The 21,012-nt window shown below is 45.6% G+C and overlaps 1 protein-coding gene across 1 annotated transcript in view; it reads left to right on the top strand.

Annotated features, from left to right (window-relative positions):
* Window positions 1-21,012, top strand: part of NECAB1 (N-terminal EF-hand calcium binding protein 1) — a 322,496-nt gene that overhangs the window by 132,780 nt on the left and 168,704 nt on the right. The gene's annotated exons all lie outside the window — the stretch shown is intronic.

The following is a 21,012-nucleotide window of genomic DNA, read 5'->3' as shown; positions in this document are numbered from 1 at the left end:
TATGCTGGTCCAAAATACTTTATATACAGTAACAACAACTTTCTTTCATATGTATATGGAACCAATAATAGTCAAACACTCACCTGGAACTTTACATCATGCTTCTCACTTTTTATTCTCTCACTCTGCCTCTGGTCATCACATCAGCCTCTTGATTTCCCTAGGTGCCTGGTCACATTCATCTTTCATTGAGCAATAGTTCTTTCATCTTAATATGCAATATGTCTCTCCCACTGCTATTTTCATTTCTTTACACTTCTGATGTTAGGCTTTTGTTTGCTTTCAACCCTGCTTACTTTTTCCTTTCCAAATAGTACACAGAATATGTCATTTTATCATGTGTGGCCTACTTCATAAAATCTGATACTTCAGATTCAGATTTTTTATGCTTCACTTAATGCAATAAAAAATAGTTGAAGCAAATAACTTTCATGCAGGTAGGGATACTATTGTATTTGATAATGCAAGCAATGTGTTTACAATATCTTTCCCCTTTGCTCTTGTAACCCAATGTGGCCTGCTTCCTTGTCGAAGATGCCTTTGATGGAATATATTGAACTAGCTATATCCGGCGTAACATACGCCGATCTAGCAGATCTTAAAGGTTATTAATTAAACATTACTCTTTGTTTTCTCCCCTCCATGTAATGCCATGCTGTCTTTTGTCCCCTCTTCCCCATCTTACTCTCTCCTCCATCATGCATTGCTGCTCTTTACAGTGTCTCCTCCCCTCTCTTTACACTCCTGCCTTGCTGTGTCTGCTCCTCTCTGTGCACACTACACTCCCTCCTCTCCTACTCATCTAATCTGTCTCCTCACCTTGCTGTCTCTCCAACCCGCTCTTTGCACCCCCTCTCTGTCTTCTGGCAGGCTATATATCTGGCATGTGAATATATATATAATATGTATACATTACCGCATAGCAGCAAAAAGGAGACAGCACTCAGGTGAATGAAAATAAATGTATTAAATACAACACATAACTCCAACGTTTCGATCCCACAGGGGGAACTTCCTCAGGGGGGTGCACCCTGTGGGATCGAAACGTTGGAGTTATGTGTTGTATTTAATACATTTATTTTCATTCACCTGAGTGCTGTCTCCTTTTTGCTGCTATGTTGTAATGTATACTTTTATTATTTATATGGGACATGCACCTATTCATTATTGAATTTTTATTGGAGTGCCAGTGATTCTTTATCATATATATATATATATATCTATATATATATAGATATATATATATATATATACAGTGTTCGACAAACCTATACATTTGCTCGCCCCGGGTGAGTGGATTTAACCCCCGGGCGAGTAAATATTGGCCAAAGCAGCACACGTTTGGTACTAGGTGGCGAGTAGATTTTTTTGTGTGGCGAGTAGATTTTTTGGTGATTTGTCAAACACTATATATATATATATATATATATTCTCAATAAAACCAGGCAACTTGGGTACAGCAAGGACAAATGTGTACTACTTGGTCCTTGTTAGTCCCAGTGGTGATGTGTGTTTATGAAATTCCATGCTAGGGACGAAACGTTGTTAAAATTGTAAACTTTTATTGTGCAGATACTGGTGCCTGGTTACTGAAGACTGTTTGCTGATGCTACTTTACTAATCTACTCTGTTCAGCTGTGAAGTTCAACTATTGCACTATCTCCTGTTATCTTGAATGCTTCAATAAACTTCTGTTCATACTGCTTGGACATAATCTTTATAATTTGTGCCTTCAAATAACTTCTCCACATGAGATATTTCTCTCCTGCCTTTGATTTCTGATTTATCTTCTGTGACTGTGAGTCCACAATTTTCAATTTGTCCCAGTATCTGAAGAGGAGATGACACAAGCGCTCCTCAAATTAAAACTAAGCAACCTGACTTACTGCAATCTAAGTTCCTGAAACTTGGCGCCCCAGCCATTGCCAAACCATTTGCTTCCATAGTCAACTCTATTCTGTCTGTAGGCCTGTAACAGGGACTTATCCCTGTTTAAATAAAGCGGCCTCAGATCTCTGAGAATCCAGCAGAGAGAGAGTTAATTGCAGCCAATCAATTAACTAGTCTCCACCTGGACTAATGAGAGCTCTGTAAAAAGCCTCATATGAGACACAGGAGAGAGATTCCTTAGCTCACATTTGGGCTGACCTAAGGAGAAGGAGGACTGCAGATATTTCCTAAGCCCACAACTGGGCTGACCTGAGGAAAAGAAGATGTCTTGATGTACAGACACTGTCTTGAGCACAAAGGCTGTGCTGAGATCAAGACACACAGACACCTATATTTCCTGGACACAGAGGACCCAAGAACATGCCAGAGACTGACATGGAGGAATACCTGCTTAAGGTACTTCCTGAGACTTTGGGGTGATAGGCTGGAAATGGGAATATCCCTGCAGTCCTACAGATAGAGTCTGGGGAAGTAAGTTAGCCATTACAAAGGGATAGGGGGTTGTTATTTTGCTGTTTTTGTATGTTTTGCCTGGATAAAGGAACAGGCTCAATAAAACCAAGATATAATTTCACCCAAATTGGTCTCCATTATATGTACCTCTGCACACATCTCTTACAAGGCCATATCCCTAAGACCTGTAAAACTGCCAGAGTTGTCCCAATCTTCAAAAGTGAGGCCAAAAATACTGTCTCAAACTACAGGCCAATTTCTCTTCTCCCAATACTATCCAAGGTCATGGAAAAATGTTATCACTTCCAACTAAGCAATTACTGTACCAAGACAAATTTCCCTAGCCAATTCCAATCTGGCTGTTGCCCCAAACACTCCAACATAACTACCCTGCTAAAAGTTTGCAATGAAATCCAATGTGGAATGGAAGTGGGACAACTCACTGGTGCAATATTCCTAGATTTTGCAAAGGCTTTTGATACTGTTGATCATGTTATCTTGCTTAACAAACTCCAGTGCTCTGGAATAGGGAAGCATGCTTTAAAATGGTTTCATTCCTACCTGTCAGGTAGATCCCAACATGTGTCTCTCAGGCACTAACTCCAACCCCTTGGATATCACCTGTGGTTTCCCACAAGGCTCTGTTCTGGGGCCCTGTGATGGAGCAGCCTTGTCGGTATGGTCAGAAAAGAGCTTACACACCACTTTCTTGCAATGAAAAGTGCGTTATTTCCTTTACCAGGGAAGCAGGTTGTAGTTGCACAGAGAATAAAGCAATGAAAGTAAATGGCATGTCTGCAACAAAAACAATAGTCCTTAGTTTCAGGTACACAAAGGGAAGTTCAGGCTCTCCCCTCAGCCAGGCTCTCTGCAACTTGTTTCCTCACAGGTGAGAGCAAAATGACAGCCTGGACGAAATCTGCTGTCTTCCTTTTAAACCCCTTTCCAATCAGCTAGCAGACCTACCAGCTAGGGTGTGGTTCTTTTTGTCTGCTAAAGTGAGAGGTTTTTAACCTCTCCCTCACATACCTCCCCCCTCAGAGTGTTGCTCCTCGCACATTCCTGGGACAAAAAAAAAATCTGCATTCACGTGTAACTTCCCAGCCCTATGTTGTACCCAGAAGGAGAAGAGTTGAAGGGAGAGGTACAAACGCGTGACTCTGGGGTTTGTGTCCTTCATTGTATGAAGCCATTTTAAGGGAGCATGGTCTATGACCAGGGTAAATGTGGTACCCAGGAGATAATACCTGCCCACTTCGCCGCTAAACACTCCTTCTCTATTACAGAGTAGGCCTGTGCTCTTTTTAAGAGCTTCCTACTAAGATATAGGACCGGAAACTCTTCCCCATCTACCTCCTGAGACAAGACGGCCCTTAACCCTACTTCTGAGGCATCTGCCTGAAGAATGAAGGGCTTCTCAAAGTCTGGAATGCCTCCTCACATTGTACTGTCCACTGGAAATCTCTCACCTGATTTTTTGTCGTTGGTACTGGACAATCCATCAACACCTGCACCTTGCTGCAGACAGGCATTTTTTGTCCATTACCAAGTATGTAGCTAAGTACTTTGTTTCACTTCTCCCTGTTGAGCATTTTGCTGGATTGGCAGTCAGGCCTGCCTTTCTAAGGGACCTTAGTACTGCTGACACTTTAGCCAAATGTGTTTCCAAATCTGTGGAATAAATGACTACTGTACATCATCAAAGTAGGCTGCTGCATATTTGTTATGGGGTAACAATATCTGATCCATTAACCTCTGGAAGGTAGTGAGAGCCCCATGCAATCCAAAGGGCATGGTTCGAAATTGAAACAGACAACAAGGAGTGGCAAAAGCAGTCTTTTCCTGTGACTTCTGTTAAAGGGATCTGCCAATATCCCTTGCTCAGATCCAACATCATAATATACTTGGCCTTCCCCAGCCTCTCCAACAATTCATCAACTCTGGGCATGGGGTATGCATCGAATTTAGTCTAAAATCTATATGTAACGGTGTTTCCCCCACCCAATCGCAGATACTGTAGGATCCATTACAGGGTGTCTGGTCCATACCTGCTGGCAACAGGAGGGATAAGTCATCCGCCGATGGTAGTGGGGACACAGAAACAGGCTTCTGTGGTTCATACCCCACTTATTTACTTAGCAGTGCAGCGCCTCCATCTGCCGTAGGCTCCAAGAACCGAAGATGATCTCCCACGTTAGAACTTATTATCTCCCCCCCCAGTAAGGTCATACACCAGACAGGAGGTATATTTCAAACAGGAACGGGTTTATTACTATACCCTACAGTAACAGGAACAAGGCAGGATCTGCCCAATACAGTCTCCCAGGATTCACCGGATGATGGTCCCTGGACTGCCACTACAGGCCAAGGGCACCCGCTGCCATCCTACTGCTGCGGCACAGTTTATTCGAGCATTTGCCCGTTCTGTGCCGCAGCAGTAGCCTGGCGCGCGCCCGAGTGTGACGGGCGCACGCCGAAGCAGCGGAAGAGCGCCCTCCGATCGGGGCGCTCTCCCTACCGCTGCCGGGTCCGCCAGGTCCCCCGGAACCCCCTGCCGCTGTCCCGCGATCGCGGGACACCAGGGCTCCCTCGGGGAGACCCTGGACACGCGTGCAGGGGGCGCACGCTCCCGATGACGCGTGACCGCGCGTCTATGACGCGCGGCACGCCGAGGGGCGGCCACTAGCAAGCCGGGAGATTTCCCGGCTTGCGGTACCGACCACACTTCAATAAAGTGTGTCGGTAGTGTAGCTCTTCCCCTCCTCCCTAGAGGAGGCAGAGGTAAGGTCCACACTCACTCTCCCCCGAAGGGAAGAGCACACGGGAAGGCCCCAATCTCAGGCTCCCAGTTGTGTGACCTGCCTTCCTAAGAGGGTGTTACGATTGTGCTCGCCACAAACCTGGGTCGGACCGAGTGGCTGAGGGTCAGGACTGGAGAAGGCAGGAACCAGGACATGGCCTCTGCAATAGAGAATGAGCAGCAGGCCCCAGGAACCAGGGAGCTGAAGACAACACTGGAGAAACCTCCGCTTCAGCACAGGAGACAGGAACAGACTGCTGCGTGACACTAGCAGCCGGTCTCAGGAAACAAGGAGCTGAAGTAAACAAGGAGAGTACTCTGCTTCAGCACAGGAGACAGGAACAGAACTCTGCGTGAACTAGGGAATAGAACTAGAGAGATTAGTACACAACAGAGCCAAGCCTTCGGGCTTGTGGCAGAACACTTGTTACATCCAGGAAGGACTATGCTCGGCAGGGGAGGATTGTGGGGATGCAGTACTTAAAGGCCAGCGGGCCAATCTCCGGAGGCGGGTGTGAAGGCACTGCTCCAATGAGTGAATACAAGGCTAGGTTGCAGTGATAGGTTGCACAGCTGCAGTAGATACAAGAGGGAGTGTTCCAGGACTGCACAGGTCTGTGAGGCAAGGTAAGCAGTAAACTGAGGTGTGGATTCCTTACATTACCCCCCCTTCATGTGAGACCTCTGGGCGAACATGACCACTCATAGAGTTGGGGGACCTGGAATTATTCCTGAATTGTCTAGGATTGGGGGTAGAGTCGTGGTCTAGAGACTCGTGGGCACTCCTTTGCGTATCCCCACCCCCCAGTGAGAACTGCGGCCAGACAGGGCCATCTATGGGTCTCGGGGACATTGAGTTGTTCCTAAAGTTTTTTAGGCGGAAAGGAAATCTGTAAACGAGCAGTTCCTTGGTGAGTACTGTTCTAGGATATGAGAGTGGTGGTAGAGACGACATTGGTACATGGCTCGCCACGCGAAATGGCTTGGGCATCCAGGGCTGTGAAGAACCAGGGGTTTCCGGAGCAGAAACCGCAGAAGAACCCCCACTGGGAGCCCAGTCTTTAGTAATGGGGCCAGAGTTCAGGATAAGGAGCATCGATAGTTGATCGAATATACCAGGGCGATCTTGGCTGACCTCTGCATGTAGAAATTTGAGAGGGACTTCTCCTCCAGAGGTCTCCCAGGTAGTGGTCAGCGAGGGTATAGGGTGGGTGGGAGCACCTCCAGGCATTGGTATGGACGGTGACAAGGCAAGCAGTAAACCAGGCATAGAGACCGAAATCTTGGGACACGTACAGAGCACTTTCAACACAGAGGAAACAACAGGGGCAACAGAAGGTTCCGAGGGGAAAAAACATGGTTTCACAGAGGCAGAGAAGCAATCAGCAGTGGAGCTCCCAACTACTGTAGAACCCTCAGTGGGAGACAGTATTGTCTGGGGAGTAGGAACAGGCCCCGGGGCTTCAATACCAGAAACCTGAGAATCAGGCAGAGCAAGGGCAGCGGAGGGAGGGGAGCTAACATCAGAAGCTGAAGTCTGTACTTCAGTGACAGGGACCTGAGAGACTACAAAAACAGCAGAGAGTAAAGGAATTGACTCCGGAGCTGGAGGAACAGAAACATCCAGCAATGCAGGGGTACCGATAGGAGAACCAGCGTCAGGAGCTGGTGCCTGAGAGTCAGTGATGGACAATGAGGGAGCAATGATGGAAGTCAAAGAGACAACAAGCGGCAAGTTGGAACCATGGAAACTCTCAATAGCAGCAATCTTAGAAGCAAAAAGAGTCCTATCCAAAACTGCAAGGGCCCCAACAACAGGGGTGGGTGCCTGTCATGACAAAAACATAAATAGGCGTGTTTACTGTACTAGTGCAAAAATTCCGATAACAGGACTCCTAGCCAGTGGTAAGGGTGTCTGGGTTTTACTAGTGATAAAATCAGATATAGTGATAAGTGACTTGGCATCAATCACTGAGGTTCTAGGTTTGCTGGACATGTGTGAGAAAGTACCCTTTAAGACAGGAGTTTTAATTTTTACCCCGAGTAACCCAACGGTTGCTGGGGCATATTTAGACGCAGTGCTGAGGGGCTGAGGTTTAGCAAGGGCAGGAAAACTAAATAGCTCAGATTTAAACACCAGGACTAGTAATATAGGCAGGGTGGTCTCAGACTGTACTAAGGGAGTAACAACAGATATGCTGATCCCTGGAGGGTTTGCATGGGCACAGAAATCAGGGGAACCAACAGCAAGGACGGCCTCTATAGGAAGAGATTTTGAATCTGAAGGGAGGTTTTTTCCTCTCAGAGTATCAGGACCGACAAGGCAAATTTCAGAGAGAGGGGAAACTGTGTACTGGCTTCTAGCTAGCACATATGAAAAAGCATCACTTCTGAGTGAAAACAGTGTGTCAGCAAACATTCCTGGGAACCCCACATGAACCCCAGGAGGGGCATAATGACCATTGTATGCTTTTAACCCCAAGCTTTGAGAAAAGGAGAACACAGACAGTACAAGGGGGGCAACCACAACTGTGCTGGTCTCTGAAGTGGGTATTTGGTAAAGTGTGTCTGGGACATCAGAAACGACTACAGATTCCACGAAAAGGGGTCTATGCTCAGAAGCAGGGATTTCAGCTCTCTGAGTGACAGACTGGGTCAGCGACATACCTAGGAGTGGGGATTCTGCGAACAGGCTTAGGGAAACAAACGGTTCCAGAATACTTTAACTGGAGCAAGTATTATTGCTGAAAGTTCTGAGGGCGTAGCCCCGAGAATTTTAGCTGAGTCAGGGGACATAAGGGGTTCATCCTCTGAAGCTAAGGAGGTGTTCTTGACTGGTGGACTACAAGGATTTACCAAGGGAGGTTCATAGGGCTGACCTGCAGGGGTTAACATAGGAAAAACCTCAAGGGTTAAGTTAGGCTGTACCTGAGAATCAGGAAAAGATACGCTAGTCTCAGAGTGGGGACATAGGGTTTTCAGCTACTTACCCTAGAGACCTCACATTAGTCTGCGGGATACAAGGGTTAACAATGGGGACCTCAAATAGCAGACTAGCAGGGGTTAAAACAGAAATAACATCGGGGACAGAGCTTAGAAGTTCTAAGTTAGAAAGCGAGGACAAACGGGGTTCATTTTCTAGTGCTAGGGAAGAGACACTGACCTGGGGAATGCAGGTATTTACAGTGGGGGACTCATAGGCCTGACTAGCAGGGGTTATAGCAGGAAAAACCTCAAGGGCTGGAATGGGAGATTCTAAGTTAGTAAGTGAGGGTACAGAGGGTTCGCACTGAGAGAGAGACAGACAGACATGAGAAATGCAGGGATTTACAGTGGGGAAGTCATAGGCCTGACTAGCAGGAATTAAGACAGGAATAACCTCGGGGACAGAACCCAGGGCGATTAACTCAGGACTAGGAACCGTGGCCACTTCAACCTTAGGGGCCAGGGATAGTGGGGCGACTTGGTCATCTTTAGGAAGGGGTGATACCCCCACGGGTTTAGTAACAGGGCTGGCAGAAAAGAAATTGTGATTAGAAAGTGCGTAGGCAGCGAGAAGAGGGTCTCGCTCACTTAAGATTAGGTCAAAATCTTGGTACAACACACGGGCGGCATCTAGAATCTGATCTAGAGTCTTACGATCTGAGGTAGAAAAAATAAGGTGCATTTGGGAGTACAGGGCCTGTTAAGACTTTCTTTCCTCTTTAAATTGCTGAGATCTGGTAAGTAGTTCTTTACGAATCAGTCTTTCCTGAGGGGTTAAACCTTTATACAAGAACTCACTCTCAGGCGGAGGCAGTCTCTCAAACAGGTATGGTCTTCCAAACAGGGACTGGTCCGCAGCCTGGGACAAAGGTACAGTTAAAGATTTACCAACCCCCGCCACGGCGCGGTCCGGTTTTGTGGGGCCGAGCATACTGTTACGATTGTGCTCACCACAAACCTGGGTCGGACCGCGTGGCTGAGGTGGGGTTGTAAAAGCACCGACCTTAGACCGCGCAGGCTGATCCGGATTGCGCAGTTCGTAGTCGTACGTAGCAGGGTCAGGACTGGAGAAGGCAGCATCGTCAGTGGATAAGCCAGGATCAGGACTGGAGACATCAGGGTAAACATTGTTCAAGCAGGAGTTTGGCAACAGGTAGTCAGGAGTTCCCCGCTTCAGCTTAGGAGCACGGGAGTGGACTCTGCGCGTGCGGCAACCATGGCCCATGGTATTGGTCTCAGGAAGTGATAGGTAGACCGGAGTGGGCACACTGTCAGGCAGCAGTAGTAGATCAGTGCTTCAGCGCAAGAGTCCTGAGCGGGCAAGAGAATCTTCCGCTTCAGCGCAGGAACCAGGACATGGCCTCTGCATTAGAGAATGAGCAGCAGGCCCCAGGAACCAGGGAGCTGAAGACAACACTGGGGAAACCTCCGCTTCAGCACAGGAGACAGGAACAGACCGCTGCGTGACACTAGCAGCCGGTCTCAGGAAACAGGGAGCTGAAGTCAACAAGGAGAGTACTCCGCTTCAGCACAGGAGACAGGAACAGAACTCTGCGTGAACTAGGGAATAGAACTAGAGAGATTAGTACACAACAGAGCCAAGCCTTCAGGCTTGTGGCAGAACACTTGTGACATCCAGGAAGGACTATGCTCGGCAGGGGAGGATTGTGGGGATGCAGTACTTAAAGGCCAACGGGCCAAACCCCAGAGAGGGGTGTGAAGGCACTGCTCCAATGAGTGAATACAAGGCTAGGTTGCAGTGATAGGTTGCACAGCTGCAGTAGATACCAGAGGGAGTGTTCCAGGACTGCACAGGTCTGTGAGGCAAGGTAAGCAGTAAACTGAGGTGTGGATTCCTTACAGAGGGGAAGGAACTACAACTAACTTTAGGGCGGTCCTGCCTTAAGTACAGCCAGAAGGCGGGCACCCAGTTGTCCCAGCTACAACAGGATGTACCACCCCCTGCTGTCACTCAAGTGCAGTACCAAAGGTCAGCGGGAAAACCCCATGCCAACCACTGGCAACCTGATGGTATCAGGGTTTACTGCCAGCCCACTGGGCAGAATTGTAGTCAGGGGTGTCCCTGCTACATATACAAAACCGTGTAGACCCATCCAGCTTAGGGACTAACATGATGGGGCTACACCACTCACTCCGTGACCTTTCTATCACACCCAATTTGAGCATGTTTCCTAGTTCTGTTTCTACTACCCCCCTTAATTTTTCAGGAATCTGTTTCTCTTTCTTACCTGGTTCCGTTTCGACTTAGTGTACAATCAGATGTGTTTTCCCTGGCAATGGAGAGAACACATTGAGAAATTGTTCCACCATCTTTCGTGCCTGTACTTTCTGTTCCAAGGACAGATTCTCCCCCAGTTGGACACTCTCGTTTTTCCTTCCAGGGTCTACTTGTGGTCCCAAGTCTAACTCTTTCTCTCCTATTGAGACAAACTCTCTTGAGCTTTCCAGGGCTTTAAAAGATTTATATGATAAATGTGTTTTTCTTTTCCCTGGCTGCAATATTTCGTAGTCTATGGGTCCTACTTTTCATGTTACCTCAAAGGGTTCTTGCCATTTTGCCAACAACTTCGACTATGTAGTCGGAAGCAGAAGCAAAACCCTATCCCCTGGCTGAAATTCTCTTGTGCCAGCTCCTCTATTATAATTCCTTTCTTGTGTTATTTGGCCTCTCGCAAATTTTCCTGTGCAAATACCCTTAGACTTTCTAACCTTTCTCTTAGTTTTAATACATACTGTACTACATTATTTACCCTTGGTAGTTGTTCTTCCCACATTTCTTTTACCAAATCCAGGATTCCTCTTGGTTGTCTTCCATAAAGTAACTAAAAAATTCAAAACCCTGTTGAAGACTGGGTAACTTCCTGAATGGCAATGAGAAGAGGTGTAAGCAGTTCATCTTAATGCCGTGTCTCAGTGGATATAAATTTCTTTAACATATTTTTAAGCGTCTTATTAAACCGTTCGACTAGTCCATCTGTTTGCGGATGATAAACTGAAGTCCATACCAACTTCAATTTTAACAGACCACAGACCTCTTTCATGAGCTTGGACATAAAATGTGTTCCCTGATCTGTAGGAAACTTTACTCGGATGAAGACCTTGATTAGTTTGGTCGCTACAGCCTTAGCGGATGTTGTTCTCTGGGAATAGCTTCTGGGTACCTTGAAGTATAATCTACTATGACGAGTATAAACTGGTACCTTGCAGCACTTTTTTCCAGGGGATCCACAATATCCACACCTATCCTTTCAAAAGGGGTCTCTACTATTGGGACAGGAACCAAAGGGACATTGGTGTTCCCCTTTGGGGCAACCATCTGGCAGTCGGGGCACAAATCACAGAACCGCTCTATAAATTCCTGGCCAATAGAACTGTGCCATGAGGTGGATTTGGGTTCTCTCCCTTCCCAGATGACCTGAACAAAGAAGAGCATGAGCTAAACACTCCCTTCCGCCTAGGGGCAAAACCCTGCAAAAACTGCTCTATGGTGACAACCTCGGTTTTAGAAAGTGCCAGCAGTAGTCCCATATACGTCGGGCTAGGACTTGGGGTCGCATACCTGGGGCCTCTTCTCTGAAGCGTTGTCGATATGTGTCCTCTGTTATCCCCATGTGATCCAGGATTGTGGCCTTGACTTGGGCGTAGTCGAGTGCTTTGGTATTGTCAAGGGCGCGATATGCTTCCTTTGCTTCTCCCATTAACTGTGGGGCCAGGTGGGTGATCCAGTCCTCCTTAGGCCACCATGAGAAAACCGTAACTCGCTCAAACGTGATGAGGTAGTCCTCCGTCTCATCATCAGGTCCCATTTTCGGCAGCCTAATGGCAGGTCTCTGATTTTCAGTGCCCGGGTTTTGGGAAGAGGGACTTGGGGCCTCAGCATTTGTTGCAGCTCCCATCTGCTGTACCAGCTGATGTTCAGTCTGTGTCTGGTGAGCTGTTACCTGTAAGAAAAACTGCTGAGGTGCAGCCTGGTTTTCAGCCTCTCGCTGCTGTTGGGCGGCCTGTTGTTGCTGTAGTATCTGAAACTGCTGTTGCTGGGCAGCCTGGTTTTCAGCCTCTCGCTGCGGTTGTGCGGCTTGTTGCTGCTGCTGTGCAGCCTGTTGTTGTAGTATTAGAAGTAATTGTTGCAGTTGTTCAGCCCGTTGTGCGACCTGATTTTCCACCAGATACTGTATCAATTTTGCCATCTTCATTTTGGTAACTTCAGGTGTGTTCTATATACTGAACAGACGAGGCGCTCTTCCCACTTCGGACACCATATGTGATGGAGCGGTCTTGACTGTATGGTCAGTAATGAGCTTACACACCACCTTCTTGCAATGAAAAGTGCTTTATTTCCCTTACCAGGGAAACAGGTTGTAGTTTCACAGAGAATTAAGCAATGAAAGGAAATGGCATGTCTGCAACAAAAACAATAGTCCTTAGTTCCAGGTATACAACAGGGAGTTCAGGCCCTCCCCCCAGGCAGGCTCTCCCCCCAGGCAGGCTCTCCCCTCAGCCAGGCTCTCCCCCCAGCCAGGCTCGACACCCCAAACCCACCTTAGCAAACTTGATACCCTCTACAATTCAATTTGTCGTTTTGTTCTCCAATGCAACAACAACACACATCACTGCGAAATGCTCAAAGAACTAGATTGGTCATCACTTGAGTCTAGGCGCAAAGTTCATCTTTCCTGTCTTGCCTTTTAATACTTTCTGGACAAGCTACCCACCTATCTGAACAAGCTCCTCACCCCTACCACATGCAGCACTTATCTGAGATCTGACTCCAAAAGACTATTCATGGTTCCATGGTTCAGCAAAGTATCCGGCCGTTCCTCCTTCTCTTACCGTGCACTCCAAAACTGGAACAACCTACCAAAGACTCAAATCCGCCACCAGTCTAAGTTCTTTCAAAACTAAAGCTGCCTCACATTTTAATCTGGTCTGTAACTGTTACATACGCCTATAATATATATTATCTTTAACTGTGCATGCAATGTCTTGTATATAATGTATTCCCTGTTCACTTATGTAACTATGTATTTGTAACCATGTATTTGTCATCATAAATCTATACCCAGTACATAGTTGAAATTGAGAGGTAACTCTCAATATTTTACTTCCTGGTAAAACATTTTTCTAAATAAAATGTGCAGAGGTATAACCAGGGAGACTTAGTCAAGGGAAAATAAACGTTGGCTTTTATTTAGCCTGAGGTTTTAAACAGTACAGCTTCATGTCAGCATACAAAACAAATCAAACAGGCCTATCCCTTTGTAAGGGCTAACTCACATTTTTCGAGTCCCGTTCTGCAGGGCTGGGAGGCTAAGCCTCTTACCAAACCTCTGACCCCAAGGTTCAAAGAGGAAACCAGAAAGCAGGTGCCTTTACATCAGTATGGGTCTGGGTTGGTGTCTGTGGTAGGGGCACCCTGTGGCAGGTATCAGGGTCCACCGTATCCTGGAATAGAGGGTATGGTTATCTGTGATCTCTCTCTGGCAGCACACACGTCCTCCAGTGCTGGAGAGTTATGTTTACTGGGGATCTCTTCTGGCAGCACAGTCCTTCTGTGCTAGAGAACCCCTTGCAGTTTGTGCAGCACACTTTTAAACCTGCTTGATGAGCCAGGTGGAGACTGGCTAATTGATTCTAGCTGCAATTGACCACCTCCCTGCTGGGATCATCCGCTACAGACAGGCTTGAAGTGTGCTGCCTTTTTAAACTAGGGAAAAGCCCTGTCACACTCCCTCCAAATAAATTATGGGGAGATGCCTGTGCTGAAAAAGGAACACACATGAGGTACCCTGGGAGATATGCTGATAGATGTACAAAGTATAGACCCAGCAGGATTAGAAACCACAACCCTGTGGATTTAATCTAGAGTACCTCAGGTGCGCTCCTTTTTCAGCACAGGCATCTCTCCCTAATTTATTTGGAGGGAGGTTTGAGGGGACAAGTATACAACTAGAAATACTACTAGGTTGGAACTTCTCCTTATCTCCCCTCCTCCGAGCCATCAGAAAAAAACTAGTTTGCAAAAAAAGTGAGTTTCTAATTCCACACGGATTGACACTGCTAGAATGAAAACGCTACTAAAAAATCCTTTTCCCCACTGTTTGGACATGCAGGCACAGCTTATAGAATAGCAAAGCTTCTAAAGTGCACATTAAAAGCGGGTTGTCACAATTCAGACCTACTAGAATAGGCCCATGTGAGGCATTAGTAGCATGTTAGAAAATGTCATTAGTGTTAGCTAACTGTGATACAGTGAGTATCACAGCAAATCCTCTTAAATTATGCATTAACATCCAGTAATGCATTGTTAATCCTTTGTTTTTCATTAGAAATGTACAGTTAACTGTAGCACAACATTTACTTCTGAAGATAAAATTACTTAATACAGCTCCAAACATTGTAAAAAAAATAAAGCAGGGAATGTGGAAATAGGTTTACAAAATATTATGTTGTACATAAACTGTGTTATTGTGTGAGCTATTATTGTAAAAAGTCCTGGGAGAAGCTGAGTTCTTGTAACACAAGTAACGAACTGAGATTAAAACTAGTTCAATCCCCAGTGGTATCTGTTTGGCCGTGATACAGCTGGAACAAGCACACCATAAACCCAGTATAATCCCATCAAATATAAATCATTGGCCAATAATGAGCATCTTGTGGATCTGAACACATTCTTGCTGCATATTGGATTGTTGAAGACTCTGCCAATTAATCTGTTTCTGGGACATAATAAACTTAGATTTGCTTTTATTTTAAGATGCACTAAAGAAGTTTTTAAATTGACTAAAAAAATGCTTTATGTAATTATTACAGTATCACTTGATGAATTAGGACATGGCTCTAACTACTGTTTCTTGCTGATTAAATAGAAAAAGATGCATATTTTTGACCTCCCAATAATGAGATCATGATAGTACAGAACACCTATTTGACTTAACTCTTAAAATCACAGATTTGTATAAATCCAGGGGACTAATAATAAATTGTATTACACCAGATATAGTACATAAATAAAATCAGAATAATTACTGAACTAGATCTACACTTATAAACATTTTGGTGAGCTTGGAAGGTAAATAAAATGTGCAACTATCGCAGATTATACTAAGGAGCATGTGCTATTACGGCTAAAATGTAGCTGTAGAAAATATCTGCATCCCTGTGCATTAGTGTATAGAAGCAGACAAGACAATGGGCAACATGCTGTAAGCAGCGTTAAGCCCCTTATCGCCAGCTTATCGCCAAAAAAGCCTACTGCTATTCAGTAAGCCCCGATAAGTTGGCAATAAGTGCAAAAATCACAATTTTTTACCCGCAAAAAAAAACGCCAACCGCTCGGTGATGAGCCACTTTTGGCCGCTCATCGCCAGTTTTTCAAACTCGCTGTATTCTAGTAGCCCTGATCAGTTTATCGCTGCTCTAGAATGGAGATTTGCTCTCCAAATCGCCTCGCCACAAAAATTAGTAAGAAGGTGGCGAGCAGCAGCGAGACGGCACTAAGAGAAAATCAGGCCTTTTTCCTGCATCGGATTGATGCCCGGGTCTCCGCAGCTGATATCTATTGATATCAGCACCGGAGACCCCTGGCTTGAACCAGATGCCTGAATAAATGCATTAACAGCCCACTTCATTAGGTAAGCCGCTAAGGCAATGAAGGGGTTAACAACCAGTACCATGCTTATTGTGGGTAAGGGGGTGGTTGAAGGTGGTATTTGGCCCTTGGTGGGTGTTTAGGCCTTTCGGGTGGGTAGCGGGTGGACTTAACCCCTTCATTACCGTAGCGGTTAATACCGCTATGGTAATGAAGGGGTTAACCACTCCCACTACCCACCCGGTAGGCCTAAACACCCATCCTTGGGGCTACTACCCCCTTCATCCGCCCCCGCTACCCACAATAAAAACAAATACACACAACAGCCCCACTACCCACCTCCTAGCCCCCCAATAAACATTACAATATCTAATACACAACAATACACAAAACACCCACCCCTCTGCCCCCCATAAAACCATTTTTTTTACACAAACGATTAATACCACAGGCTTGCGAGGATCCCCAGGTGGTCCCGATGGGTGTCCACAGGCCCCACAGTGCACCCCAGGGGGTACTCACTGGTGTCTGGAGGCACTCGGGTGGTTTCTGCTAGGCTCCGTGGGCCACCAGGTGGTCCCCATGGGGGCCCGTGGGCCCCAACCGGGTCCCACGGGTGGTCCCTGTGGGTGTCTGGAGGTCCCCGGGTCATTCCCATGGGTGTCTGGGGGCCCTCAGGTGGTCCCTGTGGGGGTCCTGGGGTGGTCCCCGTGGGTCCCCGCTGGCCTGCGGTACCATTCATGTATTTAAAAAAACAAAGACGTGGCCTATATTTAAATAAATACACCTCCCCCCCACCACAAAATATATACAGTACAGTAATGGGCAAAATAACTATTATCCAAATATGGATAATAGATTATTTGCCTATTATTAAACACAACATTAGCCAGCCAGCATAAATAAATAAATAAAAACCGTTCTACTTACCCCTGCCAATATGAAGGGCATCCTCGTCCACTTACTGCAGGGCCATGTCCTCCTTTGCCATAAAAAATACATAACAAATTACATTCTAATGGCTCTTAACCCCTTAATCACCGTAGCGGTTAATAACCGCTATAGTAATTAAGGGGTAACCCACCCTGCCCCGCTACCCACCCAGGAGGCCTAACCACCAACCCCGGACCCACTATACCCACCCTGTACCCATTGAGTGGCATAGTGGTACATCACACCCATATAATAATATGGGCATGATAAGCCACTATAGCACTCAATGGGCACCCTAATCAAAATACATGAATGCCCAAAAGACACAATAATAAAACATACACAAGCACCTGAACACTCCGATTCACTAAATAAAAACACTAGCCAACAAATGCAATTAATAAAAGCACTAACCAACACAAGAATGAATTAATTGAACCATTAACCAACAAAGCAATTAATTAATAAAACAACTCGGCAACACAACAATTAAAAGCAGGACCCAACACAAGACATAATTAATTAAAAACGAAAATCAATCGCACAAAAAAATGGAAACTAAGGCAGCAAAATGACAAACAATTACATCCACAAAATAAACACAAATAGAAAAAAATCACACTCAATACAAATGTGAAAACGGGTAAACAGCCAGTTAACCCACCAGGCGCTCAGAAAATGTAGCTGCAGCTGTGAAATGGTGTTTTAACAATAAATCTGATTGAAGGGTGCCACTATCCCCCAGTGTGTGTTGAAATATATGTAATTCTCTACAACTGGCTAGCTGTAAGCACAATGAAGTTGGAGAAAGACTTGAAGGGAGATAACTTACAGTTGCACTGGGGGACGTGATGAAGTGGCCCGTCTGTCTTCCTGCATGAACAATGCTGTGTGTCCCTCTGTCTGCGATGTCTCTTGCTGGAATAATGGGAAGATCTTCTCACGTTGCCAGCACTCTCTTCCGCCGCCAACCCTGCACCCGCTCGTTCGCGGTGGGTGGTCACCTGACCGGCGGCAGTGCCGGTACTTCCGGATACAGCGGGGAGACACAGATACACCATATACAGCCCGGCGTGCAGGCAGCAGGCACCAGAACACTAGAAATCCTCCCTAGAGAGGTCAGTACGCCGCACAGCCGTAGAACAAAGCTTCAGAAAAGGCTGATCAGTGAAACATGAAACTTTAATAGAACAAGGTGCAAACGGATCCTCTTGACGCGTTTCGGCCCGTCAGGCCTTTGTCAAAAGAGTGATCCGTTTGTAAAAACATGAGGCATATATAGCCAATGCAAGTTACAACACCTGTGGTCAAGCCCCAAACAAACAGTTAAAAACTTAACTGGGGTTAAAAATGACCAATCTATATGCATGGCAAGAAAAAAACATATACAATACAATGCATGTTTAACCAAAATCACTGGTATATTGGTCATGAGAACTAAAACCATGTACATTAAAAGAACTAAAACCATGTACATTAAAAGATTATTTACATTTGTGCTTTTTTCTTTTAATGTACATGGTTTGAGTTCTCATGACCAATATACCAGTGATTTTGGTTAAACATGCATTGTATTGTATATGTTTTTTTCTTGCCATGCATATAGATTGGTCATTTTTAACCCCAGTTAAGTTTTTAACTTTACATGCCATTATTAGCAATGTCAGGATGTACACCTGTTACCCATTTGTTTGGGGCTTGACCACAGATGTTGTAACTTGCATTGGCTATATATGCCTCATGTTTTTACAAACGGATCACTCTTTTGACAAAGGCCTGACGGGCCGAAACACGTCAAGAGGATCCGTTTGCACCTTGTTCTATTAAAGTTTCATGTTTCACTGATCAGCCTTTTCTGAAGCTTTGTTCTACGGCTGTGCGGCGTACTGACCTCTCTAGGGAGGATTTCTAGCACACTCAATACAAGCAAGCAATTAAAAGCAAATGCTTTGGCTAATAATGTATTGATCTGCACCCTAAAGGGGTAATTGTTTTGTTGGTTAGTAGTTCAATTAATTCATTGTTGTGTTGCTGAGTTGTTTTATTAAACCCGCGGGGACTACCCTAGGGCCCCCAGACCCTCGTGGGAACAACCCGAGGGCCCCCAGACACCGTGGGGCCAACGGGGACCACCACAGAGCCTAGTCAGGACCACCCAAAGGCCTCCAGACACCCGTGGGTACCCCCAGGGGTGCACTGTGGGGCCTGCGGACACCCGTCGGAACCACCCAGGTACCCCCGTCGGCCTGTGATATTAATCTGTGTGTAAAAAAATAAAAGATGGTTTTATGTGGGGGTACAGGGGGTAGGTTGTGTTTTGGTGCTTATTATATGTTTTAATTTAAATGTTATTACTAGTGTATTCATTGCAGGGTACATGCAACTACACACACGGGTTTCTTGACAAGGCTTATTTATTTAGCCTTAAAAGATATACAGTACACAAAAACAAAAATAGCTTTTCATCAGCAAACAAAAAGAAAACTGTCCTTTTCTTCAGCAGACAAAACAAAACAGTTTCTCTTTAGCAGACAGTGTAAAAATCAGGCAGCTACCCTTTTCTATGCAGGAGACAGACAGTTCATAATTCATCTACTTTGCTCACAGACCTTGTATCAGTAATCGCTTCAGTAGCTTACTCCTCTCTCCTCAACAGCCAGCACCCATGTGTCTATAGCCTGGGGTTTTAACACACCTTGATTAGGCAGCTGGGATCCAACTAATTGTCCTGAGGTTCCCAGCTGAAGTTAACCTAGTCACTGCTGCACTGCAGACTAGACATAGGTTTTCCAGGCATATAGCTGGTGGCTTTTATTTACCCTGTCACAGTATTGTAGCAGGGGTCCTCCGGAGCAGAACCGCGTTGTTTTCAGGTCCAGGGACCAACTGCTTCACGAGATGCAGGCACCGTTATGGGGTGCCGGTATCTCCTATGCATGTAAATGTCTTGCGTCACGTGACCGGGACATTTAAATGCATTGGAGATACCAGCACCCCATATAGGGGCCTGTATCTCGGAAAGCAGGGGATCCCCGAACCTCAAATCAAAGCGGTTCTGCTCCAGGGCCCCCCTGCTCATCTACACTAGTAATACAATGTACAATTTAAAAAACTAAATTCTGGCGAGATTTGTGAAGGGAAAGACGGCTCTCTCTGCAGCAGATAGAACTCTCCGGGTCAGCCCTTTTCGGAGAGCCGTTCATCTCGGCGCCGGAAACTCACCATTTTTGCAAATGTTGCTCTCGCTGGTATTCGGGGCTTTCTGTATACTGTGAGAGCAACGCTGCCAAAAATGGTGATTTAAAAACCCTGGCAATTTTTTCTGTCGGACTTTAGTGCATGAGGCCCAATGTATTCATATTTTCCCAAGAAGCTGAATAAATTAAATAATACTTTGCTTTTAACATTATTATTATTCTATACCTATTAGCTCCCAGCTGCAGGTTATGAACTGATGCCATTGATTACTTTAATTTTAACATCCTTGGGTCAGGAAAGATACTGGATAATTGCACACATACCATTATTTATACAGTAAAAACAAATATATATTTCCCTAATGGATGTATATTTTTCCTTTCAAAGTAGTTTACAGAATATATAATTTTATTATTTGTAGCCTAGTCCATAAAATATGATAAAAGTGCTTCGCTTAATTCAATACAAAATAGCTGTACCAGATGATTTGCATGCTGGTAGGGGGAAAAAAATGTAATTTGGAAATGGGTGTATTTACAATGACATATTTATTTTTCACTGACCTTTTTATTCTAAACACGTTTGGACTAGTTAGCAGGGGAAATGCGAGAAATTATTTGTGGGCCTCCAGCTTTGGTTTGCTCCTACTCCTGCAAGCAGTGATGTTCCTAACGAGATAGGAGGGGAAGCAGCCCCCTAGTGAAACTGGCTGCCCCCTACTACCCAGCCATCTATTTAAATGTATTTAGCAGAACGAGAGCTGCTTAATAACTCTTGCCAGCAACTTTTAAATAAAGTTATTGAAGAAAAATCTCCCCCCCCCCCAAATCTCAGACAGTTGTGAAAGAGGGGGGGGAGTGGGATCACAGTGGCCCTTCCCTTCTGAGAGAACCTGGGACCACAGAGGAAGACACAAGGCAAGTAAGGGAATGACAGTGTGTCTGTTTGTATATATAAGTGACTGTGTGTATACAAATATATGTGTTTGTGACTGTGTCAATGTGTTTGTGTGGCTGTGGGTGTACAGTCTCTCCCCTCCCATGTCCCAAGGACTAAATGAAGATATTGACGTCTGGTCATTATA

Source organism: Ascaphus truei, chromosome 2 (assembly GCF_040206685.1).
Source record: "Ascaphus truei isolate aAscTru1 chromosome 2, aAscTru1.hap1, whole genome shotgun sequence".
Lineage (NCBI taxonomy): Eukaryota > Metazoa > Chordata > Amphibia > Anura > Ascaphidae > Ascaphus > Ascaphus truei.
Note: the sequence above shows the minus strand (reverse complement) of the source record. Positions and strands in the feature narration are given on the sequence as shown.